The sequence below is a fragment of the Battus philenor genome, unplaced genomic scaffold (genome assembly GCF_028537555.1).
Source record: "Battus philenor isolate CCGP_79_NKW_IND1 unplaced genomic scaffold, ilBatPhil1.0.hap1 SCAF_8, whole genome shotgun sequence".
NCBI classification, from domain to species: domain Eukaryota; kingdom Metazoa; phylum Arthropoda; class Insecta; order Lepidoptera; family Papilionidae; genus Battus; species Battus philenor.
The window spans coordinates 15,326,501-15,343,238 of record NW_027181748.1 but is presented as its reverse complement, the minus strand read 5'-3'; the positions used below and the strand labels follow the sequence as shown (position 1 = coordinate 15,343,238).

The following is a 16,738-nucleotide window of genomic DNA, read 5'->3' as shown; positions in this document are numbered from 1 at the left end:
CCGCGAGGTAACGCCTGATTCCATTAAATAATCAACCTGTATATTACTAGTATTTAGTTTTTTTAATTACGTGTTCTTTTATCCAACGATATCCACTTATTAGTACTAGATAAGTTACAAAGTATGAATCACAATGACATGGCACTACACCACCCTGTATAATACGCCCGCATGACGCCGTGTTTTACACTAATATCACATAACTACATTTATTAACAGACTATTTCAAATACCGGCGCACGCGTTGTAAACGGGGACACTTGTATTTTAAATAAATAAGGAACGATAAATAAATAGTTATATTAGTATAAAAATTACAACAAATAGTTAAATATAAATGGGATTGAAAAATTGAATCAAGACTAGCAAACTGTGGTATATGTACGAAGATGATGTAAAGAAGGTGATGAACAGGAGGAATTTGATAAGTTAAGAGCGCAACGTACGTCAAGTTGGATGTCGTTGAAACTGGATCCACCAGTCTTATTGGAAATCAATGGGGCAGATCTATGGCTAATGATGACGAATATATGTAGGCCACTAAGTAAGCCATTACGCATAATTTTGTTAGGAAACCTTTTCTTCTTCTTTTCTTCCCCCCAGCCATGTGTTAAGGAACATTAGAACTCCGGTAAGGTATTCTTTTTCATTTTATTATTTTAATTCACTTTCTCCTTTCATCCTTCACAATCTATATCTTTTTTTCACATTCAAATCGTTTGACGTACATCATCTTCCTTGCCTCATCTTCGTTCCTAGACAACGTTTTGTTACATTATCACAGATTTGGCTCAAATATTCCTAATTTTTTACTTACACAATTATTTCTATCTATTTTATTATCTTTTCTTATTTACTAAACTTATATTGCTTTATTCATGACTAGCTTGGAATCTTGCTTGACCCCTCTTTGACTTACTTCTGAGTCTTGTTCTTTTCTATTGTGTATTGTACTAATTTTTTGTAGAATTCTAGGAACATAAGACGACATTATCATCGCCCATGAGGAAGCCGATGCTGCCTTCTTCTATCTTCCTTCACCTAGACCGATGTCTAGGTGAAGGAAGATTTCGATGAATTAAAGCGATGCTGGGGCACATTAGCAGTACAGAGGATAAAGACCGACAACTCATCTGTTCTTAAATATCTCGTGTGTGCGTTTAAATATCACCCTCATTTACTTCAGGCGATGATAAATATCTCCATGTATACAATGACGGATGTTTTAAGTGTGATGAACCGGTAAAAGGCGGGTCTAATCAGAAGGAAGCGAAGCCGGGCGGGGCGGCACTAGCGAGCTAATTACAACACTAGCAGATAATCCAGCGCGCCGCGTGACAAACATCGATAACGGCGGTGCTTAGCGACAGCCTTCGCCTTATCGCGGCGTCCATGTCTGCGTGCACGCGAGCCTCCGCGCGAAACCTGCTCACTCATTGCGCAATGGATACACTACAATCGTAACAGCAACTAAATCGTTGAAATACCTTATACGTTTAATTTAAATTGTTCATATACCATGTGACGCGATATCCAACCGAATACATTGACTTCCTGATGTAAACCTTTATGGATACATTTTTTAAAGGCTCCCGTTTTTGAGACCCTTTCGTTGTCCTGCTTCGAGTGGCGTTAGTTTTAGCATAAAATAATTTTTCAATTTTTATATATTTTTTCCGAATCAAATTTCACTGAATAAGGCATAGGCAACTTCTGTTCCAAGCAGGCAAATACTATGTGAATTATTAAATATCAACACTTTACGTACAATAAAGGAGAACCCAAAAAATATGATATACAGGTTGATGTATTCCGACCTTCTATGAAAACGTATACCTCAACAGTATATATTATTACGAAATAATGCATTAGATATAAACTCTATATCGTATTAATCCGAAACGTCATTTTATTGTCCGTCTATGTACTGTCTCTTTCTTTCTTTTGTTTCCCACCACGCCACCATTTAACTTCGGAAACGATATCGCAAAAAAGTCCAGAAGCTTCTATCGTATTGCAAGTATTTCCTTGAGCAAACATCATCATCATCACAGCCAATATACGCCCACTAAATGAGAAAAGCGCCCTCCAAATATGGTCACCAGAACGGTCCTCCACCTCGGTTCACATAGTGGGCCATCGGTTGCACGAAGGATATGCTCGGACCACTGCCACTTCAGACGAATTCTTCGAGCTACGTCGGTGTTTATTCTTCTGGGGATTCTTTCGTTATTTCTAAAACAGGCATAGTCGTCTCTACATGTACCAGGATTATTCAGAGAACTTTTCGACCCCAACGGCCATAGGTTCTAAGGATCTCGTCATTTCTGAGCTCCGAGCATGGCCGTCTCTACATGTACCAGGATTATTCAGAGAACCTTTCGACCCCATCGACCATAGATTCTAAGGATCTCGTCATTTCTGAGCTCCGAGCATAGCCGTCTCTACATGAACCAGCATTATTCAGAGAACCTTTCGATCCCAACAGCTGTAGATTCTAAGGATCTCCTCATTTCTGAGCTCCGAGCATAGCCGTCTCTACATGTATGAGGAGATTCAGAGAACCTTTCAATCCCAACGGCCATAGATTCTAAGGATCTCCTCATTTATGAGCTCTGAGCATAGCCGTCTCTACATGTACGAGGATTATTCAGAGAACCATTCGGTCCCAACGGCCATAGGTTCTAAGGATATAGTCATTTCTGGGCTCCGAGCATAGCCGTCTCTACATGTACCAGGATTATTCAGAGAACCATTCGGTCCCAACGGCCATAGATTCTAAGGATATAGTCATTTCTGAGCTCCGAGCATAGCAGTCTTTACATGTACCAGGATTATTCAGAGAACCATTCGGTCCCAACGGCCACAGATTCTAAGGATATCGTCATTTCTGAGCTCCGAGCATAGCCGTCTCTACATGTATCAGGATTATTCAGAGAACCTTTCGATCCCAACGGCCATAAGTTCTAAGGATCTCGTCATTTCCGAGCTCCGAGCATAGCCGTCTTCAGAGAACCTTTCGATCTCATCGGCCATAGATTCTAAGGATCTCGTCATTTCTGAGCTCCGAGCATAGCCGTCTCTACATGTATCAGGATTATTCAGAGAACCTTTCGGTCCCCACGGCCATAGGTTCTAAGGATCTCGTCATTTCCGAGCTCCGAGCATAGCCGTCTTCAGATAACCTTTCGATCTCATCGGCCATAGATTCTAAGGATCTCGTCATTTCTGAGCTCCGAGCATAGCCGTCTCTACATGTACCAGGATTATTCAGAGAACCTTTCGATCCCAACGGCCATAGATTCTGAGGACCTCCTCATTTCTGATCACACATACGCTGACCGAATCGCTTGCGATCATAAATACTGATTGAATTTTCATTTAATACTACATCAGATAAGCGTTTTCCTGTAACGCTACTAAACGCTCGTCATGCGTTAGTAAAATCCGGTGTGCACGGCTGACCTGCGCGGGGTTGCCTTGACACGCTTGACGTCGGCCATTATACGTATCCGATCTTTGGTTTTCTGTCGTTTTATATATACTCGTAACCTTCGAAGTTAGAGATACATCAGTTCAATGTCCTTTAAAATTGTCTTTAACAGGTAAAAACATAATTTAAAAACTGTCAAAATTATATCTAAACTAGCAATGTAATATTAATTCAGTTCAAGTTGTTCGTCAATAGATGGCGTTAGTAGTCAGCGTCGGTACATTTTGTCACACGCTAAACGTCATGCACTGAGCTCAGACGTATGGTAACAAGAGCTCTGACACGATATTAATATTATCTCGACGTCATATACTTTTAGTCGCGTGAATATGTCTGATTTTGTGCTAAATTATCGGCATTTGCGGGATATTTTATTTTTATAGTATTCCCTAAAATATCGATCTATAAGAATTAATACAAATTTTAACTAGTCATACGCCTCCTTCAAATATCGCCATAATGATCCGTCTTGCTCTGTCCGCATCCATTCCTGCGACCAATATATTTAAGGAATAATACACTACAATAGTAATCATTGGTAGCCTGGCGGTTGAGAACTGAGACTTGCGATCGTAGGTCGCGAATTCGATTCCTGGGATACGTTATCGCGTTAATAAATTCACCACTGCTCACAAACTATTTTCCAGAGGATTGGCAGAAGCGTCCTCTGCGTACCATAATTCCACACTGTGATTGCCAACACGCCTGTCATGCTTGGCGATTTTGGTATATGCCTCCATAGATACTTTTGGGAGAGGCTTATACCTCGCATTGGGTACCAATGGGCCGAAACAAAAACGAGACTAATATAATGACAAAAATCTTCGCGTTATAATGGACGATACCATTTATTCCACTGACGTGAAATCGTGTAATATGAAAACGTATAAAAGTACCGTGTTGTACGTGCGATTTTTTGTGCACTCAAGAAAACTATCAAGCGTAAAGATTATGATATATCCCTTCATTGATATCTTTTGAGGAGGCCTAAATCTTGCAGCAAAAACCTTTGGGGTTAAGATGACGACGCTACAATACTACAATTTTTTTTGACTAGGTCTATTTTATCTGTGGAGGCTGATTTTGTACTTACAAAACTAGTAGTGAACTGTTGCAGCCCATTAAAAAAAACAAAACCTTATTCAAAATTATCATTATAGATAAAGTTTAAAGTTTTCTATTTCATACACTGCACGATGATAGTGGTAATATAATATTTTCATTGTAACAATGGTTTAAAGTTCACGATATTTTTTGTTTCATTACGTCCTACCTCCCGTCTCTTTTTTTGTCTCCATTGACGTCAGATGTCAAACAGCGCTATGCAAGCGTTATTATTCTATTCTCCTCTCAATTTTTTATCTCTTTCCATCAGTCAATATATCACACAATACTAATAATTCTACTTCGAATCATGTATGTATTTTTTTAATTGAAATTCTTTTATGCTTTAGTAATATTTTTAATTATCTTTGTAATTAATAAGAAGAACTTGTTCCATTATCATTGATGTTAATAATTAATGATACACAAAGCTAAAACAAATTATTTTGCACCATACCACACAATCTTACTGCTTTTTTTCTGTTAATGTCGATGCTATTATCCGGGGGCTTTTATAGCTTCGTCGGAAGTGAAAGGTCCGTGAAACTTACAAAAAATTCACTCTGGGCAGTTGTACTACAGATGCACGTTGACGTTTGCAAGTAGTAGAACGCTCTACCCGAGTAGAGTGCTTATCGAAATTATGTCTCTTAAATATTAATATGCTCATTCTTATAACAGTGATAAAAACAACTGTAGACCTTTTAGTAAATGTCGTCGACCTTAAGTCATTATTCGTTAATGTTCCTCTAAGAAACCGATTTCTCGGGGACTCCCCTATGCTGTATGGCTGACGTCTTCATCATATCATCCTATAGACGCCCACTGCAAGGCACAAGCTTTCCCCAGAGATTGCCACTATGACCAAATTTACACTACCAGCATCCTGTAACATCTTGGGACCGCAGACTGAGATCCACCTTGTGGCCCGGTGTCCCGCATTCGGGGGACTCCGGCACAGCTTCGAGTGCCGGTCTGGCGTTGAAATCAGGGAGGAGACAATACCCGCCCTGATAGGCGGAGATGACAAACAGGCATTCATATCCCTTTGTAAAGAGATCACCAAGAGGGCGATAGAAAGAAATAAAGCAAACAGAGTATAAAAAGATAAATAGATTAAAAATGTAAATAGAAACAAAACTGTGATAGAAAATTATTATAAAATAAGTAACAATGTAAAATAAAAATACAAATCGAAAAATGTAAAAAGAAAAAGGGAAGAATGATAGACGAACAGAGCAAAAGGGTAAGAAAGTAGAAATGTATCATGAAAGATAGAAAACGGACTGAAAGAGAATGTGAAGAATGAAAGAAGAGAGAGAAAATAAAAGATAATGTGAAAAAATTAAATGCTAATAAAGTCCCTATCCCACCACAAATAGGGGTATTTTATGAAAAAAAAAAACATCTTGGGACCTTGGTAATGATGTGGGGTTTTGGGCAGGCGGTTCATCTGTACGTGTCTTAAAGATTGATTCAAGAGCCATTTATAAATTACCTGCTGGCTTTTGTGTTCACATATAATTTCGTATAAATACAAGCACTCATATTTTCAGTGATAAGGCAGTTATAAAGCAACACGGGCGACTGTTTGCACAGTGCATCTCGGCGCGGTGACGGAATGACATCATGCAAGTCAATAGAGCTACTGATACGGATGAAACGGACGATTCTCGACGGTATTGCTACAGCTGTAGTGTTTATAGTCGCGTACATGCGATCTCCGATGATGTAATTACGTTTAGAGATCTCCGTGGAAGTTATATGGCGACCATATGCCGCTCATATTCTAATTATAGTGTCAAAATATGATCACGGATAATCGGAAGCATGTTTGCCCAGAGTTATTTGAGATATGTAACTATGGAGATGGCTTCAAAGAGTTATTAGTAGATTAAATAACAGCATTATTAACGGTATTTACGATTTTAATGATACTTATATAAATAATCACATTACTGTTTTTTTATTTAATCGTTGTCATTTCAGCTTATAGGCGCCCTCTGCAAGCCACAGGCCTACCTCAAATATATATATCACTTCTACCAGTGTATGCATAGTGATAGCAATCTCCTTGTAAAGAAGTCAGGTAAACATCAAGGCGTCTGTTCTTAAATACCCCATGTGCGTCTTGCTAATAACTCTCTTTAACTAACACCTCTGCGCACATAAAACAATCTAACATTTCAAATCTCTGCCTACCTTCATAAATAGAACGAATTAGTAAAAGATGGATTATCCCGATCTTTCGCGAGATAATCTGTCACTGTTTGTGAACAATATGAAGTGTGTGCTCCCGGGAATTCCCCGTGACGTTCTATCTTAATCCATAGACCATCCATTAGACCACTCATGATTTAACTTCCTATTTCTGACTATTAGGTCACTTCCGACTTCCAAATCTATATATATATATATATATATAATGACAGACGTATTTATATGTGATGGACGAAGATGATATAGTTAATAGGAAATAACACTTATTTTTGTATATAATCGTAATGAAGACATTAAATAGATTTGTGTAATTACAACTTTAAAATAAGTTTTACATATTAGTCTGCGACAGACTAATATGTCCTGAAGTTTGTTGGGATTGCTGGTATCATATTAATTTTTTAAAAAAAAAAATATTTTAAAAAAAGTGATAAACACTGGTTTTCGTTTTAAAAAATAAATCATTCATGGCCTATATATACGTATGTATTAGTGTACCGGAAAGTAATGTCGTTTCTGTCGACATATTTTACAGAAAAACCGATTGATTTTCACCGCCCCGGCATTGATTTGTATACTAGATGGTACCAAAGGTTGTTGATAATGAAAGATAATATATCGTTGATTAGAAATAAAAACTTGTTACAAATGTAGTCGTGTGAATTTAACTAAATCGACATTACTTGCCGGTTCCCCTTATGTAATATAAATCGACAATCAATATCATCTGCCACTGGAGATATTTAAAACCAAGATTAAAACATATTGAAAAGAGTATTTTGTCAAATAATACTTATACTGATGTTAATGCGTGGAAATAAATATTGTTGATTCTCACTCGGTAAACTAATTATTATTGGGACTCTTTATAAAACTATATTGCATACAGCAGAACTGCCTTCCGAGCTGGTGGTGGCTTCCTTTAGGGCATGGATGCACAGACCGTCGAATACTGGTGGCCCGCCGACAGCAAAAATAATACTCTCATACATTTGTAAAATATTGAATTCTATTCCAGAAAAAAACAAAGAAAAATTTAATTACCTATACTTCTAGCGGTCGGCCCGCCATCAGTTCATGATTTGCCCGAGTGGCCCCTAGTCTTAATAAGTCTGTGCAACCATGCTGTAGGGTCATCAATGCCGACATTATGTTTATTAATAATTCGAAAGTGCTTGTAATAGCCAATTCTAATAAATAATATTTTGATATCTGATCAGATATATTAATTTGCGTGTCCGTCCAAGCAATACAGACGGCCTAACAATGGCGAAGTCCCCACGATTCGGGCCGCGATACTTTCGCTGCAACACGCTGTACATTTTCTCTTCCGCATGCTAGACAAGCCGATCACCTCAGACGTTCGTTGTCCCCTAACATATAATAAACATGTGAACGTTACATGTATAAATTATTTCCTGTCATATTTATACACGAATGCAACTGTACTTCTAGTTATGTATGATCAATGTATATGTATCATGTCAGTATGTATATGTATGATCAGTGCCAAATATCGGTGTAATATGGCTCCTGAAGATGCCCCGTGGAGGGATGAAACACGTGATGAGTGATTTGGCAGTTGTGTAATTCGCATTGTTTGCCGCATACGCATTCATCAGCGGGCTGGTGGGCGGTGCACTTTGTTGCACGACTACCACTGCATGTGCGGAAGTGGCTAAATATTGGTCCTTTTTTTACTTAGGATGGACTTCCGCGAGGTAACGCCTGATTCCATTTAATAAGCATAACATCGACCAATCGAAACTTGACGCGTTTGAGATACAAAACATCCCTCAAAATGATTTGGCTATGTTAAATATTCCAACTGTTGACAAACAGACTCAAATGTAAATGTAAATTGGTAAATGTTATAGACAGTACTACCAACCCAAGAAAATAAAACACCAGCCTTCCTAATGCCTGGCAGTTTTACATGACAATTTCACCTTACGTTTTGGTCACAGTAGTATAGTTGTAGAAGTGTTTAAATAAATATATAAATACACAATAATCCGTTATTTCTGAAAGCTTTGAACTTTGGATATGATGTACCATACATGGACAAAAAAATGGGCTTCACATATTAACTCCTTTAAAACTTTTAAACCGATAACCAATCATCCTGTAGATTTATTCTGAAACAATTCGTGAGTTATTGTATGTTCCGGGTTAGATATCATCTCGCTAATCTTACGCTGATATCACTTGGCTAACACTGGTAAAGAAAATATTAAACAAGCCGAACCAAAAGTCTGACTCATTGCGTGTAAACCGAAGATATAAATTTTTATAGAATTCCACTGTTCGCAAACAAGTTTCTATATGATGGGCAGCAGCACCTATGTACCATAATACCACACTGCGAGTTTCAACCCCCCCTGCCAAGTGTGGCGATTATGGTATATCTCCAGTCGTCTTTGGGGGTCATTCCTCAAATTTGAATGATCGCGGCATGAATCTTTTGTGAAAGTGGTCCCCCCGTGCAATGTACAAGCTTTTTTTTTTAATTTGATATATAATAATTTTCCGAAAGTTAACCCTTAAATGCATAATGATGTAAAACTGCAACATACCACTTAAAAGTAAAATGAGAGAATAAATGCTTAGTGTTGTATATATGCAACATAAGGTTTTTTTTAAAAAGTAAGTTTACAAAATATTATATACATTTTATTTTTTTCTGCCCTGTAAGATAAATATTTTTTTTAAAGTATAAATAAAAGTCATGCATTTAAGGGTTAAGCCTTTCTTTCTCCTATATACCAGACATCAGCGTCCGTGGCTTTGTTTTTATTACATTATTTTTACTCGCGTTTGTTCATGTAGGCATAATCTTGGGTTCTAAAGTCTTTGAACCTCTCTTAGCCACCTCTGAGGCGTCCACCAGTGCGGCATCTGATCTGGTCGTCCATGTGAGAGAAGGTGAAAGCGGCGTCCACGATCAGTGATAGTAGCAGTTACTTGTTTTTGATAATGGCGACTTTATAACATATCATTACGATTATCACTATATCAGTTTGTTATAATGAGTAATTGATAACATCGATGACGTCATCAACTTGCTAGAAATCTATGCGACAAGTACGATTCCCATTTAAGCTGAAACAAAAGCAATATTTTCGAGAAGGAGCTTGTTTTCGAGTTTTCTGATTACTGTCCGAGTGTCTCACAACAATACAATATATTTATTGCGCACAATACATAGGGCGCAGTGGAAGACGACTGAGACTTGTGATCATATGTCGCGGGTTCGTTTTCCGGAATATAATCTTTCATAATTCACACTTTATGCATTAACTATATAGGATTGCCACTGTTAACATACCTTTTTTTTTAGATGACCCCCGCTATTGGGGGCGTCTCTTACCCCTATCTTGTGGTGGGACAGGGTCTTTTTTGGGCAATTTATTTTTTTCACTTGTTTTTTTTTTATTTCCGTTCCCTGCTTCCCATTATTCAAATGATCTTTCATTCCATTCTTTTATACCACATTTCTTCTTTCTTACCCTTTTGCTCTGTTCGTCTATCAATCTTCCCTTTTTCTTTTTACATTTTTTGATTTATATTTTTATTTTACATATTTTTTTACACGTTATTACTTATTCTATAATTATTTTTATCACAGTTTTGTTTCTATTTACGTTTTTAATCTATTTATCTTTTTATACTCTGTTTGTTTTATTTCTTTCTATCGCCCTTTTGGCGATTTCTTTACAAAGAGATATGAACGCCTGTTTGTCATCGCCGTCTATCAGGGAGGCTATTGTCTCCTCCCTGATTTCAACGCCAGATCACATACATGTTAGTATATTCCAGCTGTGTCTTTTAGATAACATAATATCACACTGGGATCATCAGATCAACTCGTCTGTCAAAAGTAAAGATCAGGGATGGCCAACCAGATAGTGTAAACCGTTTTTTTCGAAATTTGAAATTTTTCGCGAGCCGCAATTGAAAACGCATATAAAACACGCAAACGAATACTTTTGTAAGAAAAGGACCAATATTTAGCCACTTCCGCACATGCAGTGGTAGTCGTGCAAAAAAGTCTAACTAACGCCTGATTCCATTAAATACTAATACTTTTTTTTAACGAAAATCATATTTGTTGAAATTACATGACAGAAGTACAAAATGTGTGCATTAAAGCTAGATATAATGGCGCACGTATATGACAGCACTCCTAATAATACTCAAGATGCCGGTTAGTTAATTATGATCGGTGTTTGAATTTCTCTAATGTTATATTGGAATTACAACAATAATTATTCACACTAGTAATTTGTTTTGATTTCCCAGGAGCTGACATAGGTTATATAAATTTAAATATTAAAATAATTCGACAATCAATCGTTCACAAAGCCGCATGTGACTCGCGAGCCGCAGTTTTACCACTCCTGCTATATAGAATGCCCTATTCGCAGACACCTGCGTCTGTACTTCTGGCTCTCAAAGCCTTAATACTCTAAACCAGTGATTCTCAAAGTGGTCTATATCGACCCCTTGGGGTCTATGACAACCTGCCAGGGGTCTACGTCAGCGAAAAAACATTGGGGGTCCATGAAATGAAAATGAATGCACGATATTGGATCTCAACACATACACTGATAGTACCTATTTACTTACATCATACTATCTTATAATATTAAAACATTTACATTATTTATAAAAGTACTTATGAAGTAAAAAAATTATTATATATCTTTATAAAATTGTGTAAATTGTAGGATATTGGTATTCGCAATACATGTTTATTTAATGTTACGTATATTTTACATAAGATACAAAATTTTATTTTGAATAGTTTTAATTTAAATTCAATTAATAAATGTATTAATTAACATGTGTTTTACTCTAAGTTTTTAACACTAAACTTCACTACAGTTAGAAATTTACAGGAAATCAATATCAGGTAAGTAGGGGGTCTACCCAACACGGAAAAACATGGCAAGGGGTCAACGACACAAAAAAGTTTGGGAAACTCTGCTCTAAATGATTACTCAAGGCACACTTTACTTTATGTTAAGTTCACGTCATAATATTATTTTTAATGCGTGTCATCGTGAACTTCGAAATTTGAATTTTATCAAAAATAATCGAATATAAAAATTAATTTGATAGTAATAAAATATTAATGAGTCTTATCTGCACGGTTTGCGAGTGATCCATCGATTTACGAGATAAAAAGAGTACCTCCACCTCGTACATTTCGATATCGAATTCAAAACGTAGAAATGTACCGGAGAACATAATCTGTCTATACTACAACAGTGTGTCGGCTATTATGTTTTATTGATGTCAATTTTAGTGCAAAAGTCTAGGAATTTACATTCCAAAACGACCATCAATCTTTGACCTTAGACCATAAGTAGAAAAAAAAAGCCTAAATTAGTAGACAAATCTACACTTCTATCTGTTAGTGTCCCTCTGGAGCATTTTACAGCTTCATGGAATATGAATTTACGAGATCCATCCCGAAACCGTTAACTTGCTTAACACATATATATGCTCGTAAAATTTTCCAAATGGTAATTAAAAAAAAACTTTTTTTTTTAATTTTTAACTACACAAAAAATATTATTTCAATCTAGGAATATTTATATTTTATACCCGTCTATTATAGTGGTTTGAATATATTGAAAATCTACGAAAAAACTTAGGACATCTGTTTGCAACTGGTTGGTATAAGTGACATCGATAAAAAAGATATTTAAAAACGTATATCATTTTCACATTTACAAAATGTTTTTGTAATTAATATATATTTTTTCAAATTTATACAAGCCATGTTCTAAAAGTGGTACACTCACATATAATAGTGAGATAATGTTCCAAAACGTATTAGACATCATTTAAGAATGAGAAAGCAACATGTGTTGCTGCCTCACTCTTGCAATGAGGCTGCAATTACAATCATAATTTTAGAGTTGAAAATGTTTTATGGGGGAAGTTCGGTCTGATTTTAGTTTGAATCAAATTGGGACTCTTCTGGCCCACAAGTGGTTACTGCAAATGATCCTATTGTAATATTTATTAGTGTTAAGATGTGTTAATTTGACTTCCCGATAGATATAATATAACCGTGTAATCATTTCAATACTACATAAAGAGGTCGCTAGTGTTTCGACGCGAGCGCCGCACCTGTCAAGCGCACCTGCCCTCAAACCCCAATTGCATTCTAACCCTCGGTGCACATTGTGCCCGCTCTACCTTATATATTTAACAGAATATACAAAATATATACATTTTTATTTGTGTATAATTTAGTATTCAAATTTTCTAAACAAGAATTGAAAACTAAACAAGAGTTTGCTATAAAAAACTGAATATTTTGATAAATCCGTGATTCTTTAAACTTCCTTCGCAGGGATTTTCTTCGTCATCTTTTCAGCATAGACACTGCAAGGCATCGGTGTCTCCCTAAGATATCTATGGGGGGAAAATACCACAATCGCCACGCTTGGTAGGTGGATTGCCGATCGCAGTGAGGTACAATGGTACGCAGAGGACGGTAGAAACTTGTTTCTGATCAGAGAAAATCTTATCAGGAATAGAACCTTCGACTTACGATTGCAATAGTCTCAGTCTACTACGCGCTACCACCACTGCCAAGGTATTCTATTCAATGGCATAAACCTATCAGGTAAAATTTTTAAGTTACAATATTCAATTTTTGACTGTACAGCGCATCCCACAGTTGGGTTTAATTACTACCTTACTAAAGTAATATCTTAAACATGAATAAACGCAGTTAAATTACCCAAACCCACTCTATAGACCGTAACGGTTCCGCGCCAATTGGTTTCATAAAACTAATGAATTAACTGTACAAGATAAACTTATCTGAACGTACGAAATTAGCAAACAGTCATGAGTTGACAGTATTTTACTCGCACCGTTTTACAATGAAAACCTGAATATTAAATAGAAATTAAAACAAAATCTACTCAACGGCCTGGATCCAATAATCCTTGTTAAACCATTTTAACCCTTTCCTTACCGCAGTCGCTACTAAACCGGGCATGTGCGCCGCGAAGTATGCACTTCACTTCCAAAGGATTGTTTTCCACTGAAGGCGCATTCAATAAGAAAATTGATTACACCCTTAGATGAATCAATTCAATAACAATGCAATGTAAGGAACGGCAAATGGATGCCACCTAAAAGCGGCGCTGGTGCACACGGCGTGTCCAATGTAAGCTGGCTAACTTCGGCGCTGGTAACGAAAGGGTTAAGACCTCAATCTGACTGTCCGATCAGATCGAGCAGTAGAATCCTTTTATTGTCACAGTCTAGCAGAAGTTCCAATGCTATGTCGGTTATTATTGTCTATTTACTGATCTTACTCCTTATTCAATCTCGTAGAGTAATCACGAGCATCGCCTTCTCCAAGTCCTTAGGATTCACACTGTTAACTCTTTGGTTAAAATATGAGTGTCACAGACATCTAATGGTGTAGTAACAATCTTGTCGGTTCCAGGCGCAACGATGCTGCAGATGAGTAAGACCAGAAGCTCCAGCATTGTCGTTAACGACCCGAAGCTCCTCATCCTACTACCAATCAGTAAGATCTGGATCTCTGGTATCAGAGCTTACTTGGAGTCAACATAGCAATGGACGAGCCATGAAGCCAACAAGCAACAGGCAATTCCTACCATAAACCGCCTGCTCTCAAACACCCTGCTACTCCAACTAGTGGCAGGGATCTTAACCGGTAATGATCTTTTTACAAATATCTGCTTGTATTAGGTGATACGGACAGTCATCTGTGCAGGGCGTGCCTGGTGGAAGACGAGACTGTTGCTCATGCACTACAGCAGCCTACCCATCCCGGATCATCGTGGTGTTTCCCTAAAAAAGCCAGCCAAGGGTCTGTTGGGATTTCTCGAGGAGTTGGATTGGCTTAAGCAAGGCTAACTTTGACGCAAAATGAACGCAGTGGTTGCGGAAACCAGCTTGAAGATATCCTTCTTCATGGCTTGTTGACTATGCCAATGAGGGTAATAAGAGATAACGATTGTATTTAAATCATCACTGTTAACGCACTCTATAGTTATAATTAAAACTAAATATTAAGTTGCAGTTACGCGATCATGAGATAACCGCGTCTCGTTTAACAGCAAGCGACTATCATTGTCTTTTTTTTTGTGCAGCTGTTTACACGCCAGCAGGAAAACCTTGGACGCTCATCCTTCGTACGTGATTTAGTGACGGAGCTGAAATTATCACGGCGTCGCTGTGTTGCCGTGTGTAATAAACTTTTAACGTAATCGCCTATTTAATGGCCGACCGGATGTTGCCAGCTCACTGTTCGAATGTTTCATTAATAATTTAATACAAGAAAAAAAAAACTTTTTGCGTCATATACACGTGCCATTGGAAAGATGACAATCCTGAATTAACTGTCGCGAACTCGACGTAATAATGATTTCTACCCAAACAATTTAATTTTCCACAAAATGAAATCTGTGGAAATCATTTACGCCTAGAAAATATAAAAAGAGCTCAATTTGACAAGACTTAGAATAAGATAAAGCTTTCTAAATATAACATGATGACCTCTTTCAATTAAAATAGCTTGCTACGAAGGTTCCAAATTGAATGTCAAATTTGACTTTAATATTTTCCTGTATTTTGGAGGAAAATACACCGGTCTTCCTTGCGAATTTGTTTTAACGAGAAAACAAATCGAACCCGTGACTTGCGATGGATTGTCACAATTTAAAACCACAAAGCGATCACCGCTTAACAGAAATTAAAACGTATTAGCATTCTACAAACGCCTTATCAAACTATACGGAGTATCGCTGGAATGTAATTCATTAAGGTCGATAAGCTGGTAGCTAATTTATTGCTAGATATGATTAGATATGCTGGAGTACGGCGACTCATTGCATTCCACGTATTTTAAAACCAACAACGACAATAAAATATATTTCCTTACTAAAATTATACAATATAGTTTTAAGCCGACGCTTCTTCAATTTTGAATATAGAAGGCGTTAGCGAAACAGGAAAATCGTCCCGTCTCGCTCCCTCGCACGGTGGAGAATGAAACGGGGATAGTAAGACGGTTGGTCGGACGAAATAAAAGTATAAACCGACCCCCGTCTCGAGACGCGACCTGCCATAGATGGATTTTAATACGTATAAAGAAATTGAATTTCTTCACTTACATTCAGATATATATATATATATACAAACATACGAAGTGTACGCTGATTTCTCACTTATAACATAACTATATTGTTAATATATATGTAATGTATGTGTGGTATATATATATATATATATATATATATATATATATATATATATATATATATATATAATGAATTAATAATAAAAAATATATATATTTGCATTCATAACGATGACAAAACTCTTTGTTAATAAATGAGTTTTATCATCAATGCATTGGATTCAAAAGTAAACAAACTGTTAATATAGGCGAACGACACCGCGTGCAACAAGTAGTATTGTGTTTATAGGTTTATGCGTTACCAGCTAGAATGAATCATAACTTCAATCAAGTCCTGTTAAGGAAAACATGCAACTAAAACATTACTGCCTCGAAGACTGTCTTTAAGTTATTTACTTAAAATGTTATTGTATATGTTTAATATTTATATAAATTAGTTAAGATTGTATTTGGATATTTAGTAAATAAATTTGAAGGAGAAATGGTGGAATATAGGAGATCATATTTAATTTTAAGGGTCGTGAATGGGAGGCTTGCTTCGCAACTAACATGGCAACCCATCGCGTCGCCGCCCGATGACATCAGCGCAACTTATGAATTGAGTATACATGAAAACTCGATGACTCGTCTGACATTGAACATGTTGCTAAGTTGTAAAAGCGAAAGTCTTATATAACTACATCGTAATATAAAGACATGTTTGAACACGAATTGGA

The 16,738-nt window shown here is 36.8% G+C and overlaps 1 protein-coding gene across 2 annotated transcripts in view; it reads right to left on the bottom strand.

Moving 5' to 3' along the window:
• The window catches only part of Moe (Moesin), a 79,131-nt gene that overhangs the window by 47,177 nt on the left and 15,216 nt on the right, over window positions 1-16,738 (bottom strand). The window lies entirely within an intron of this gene.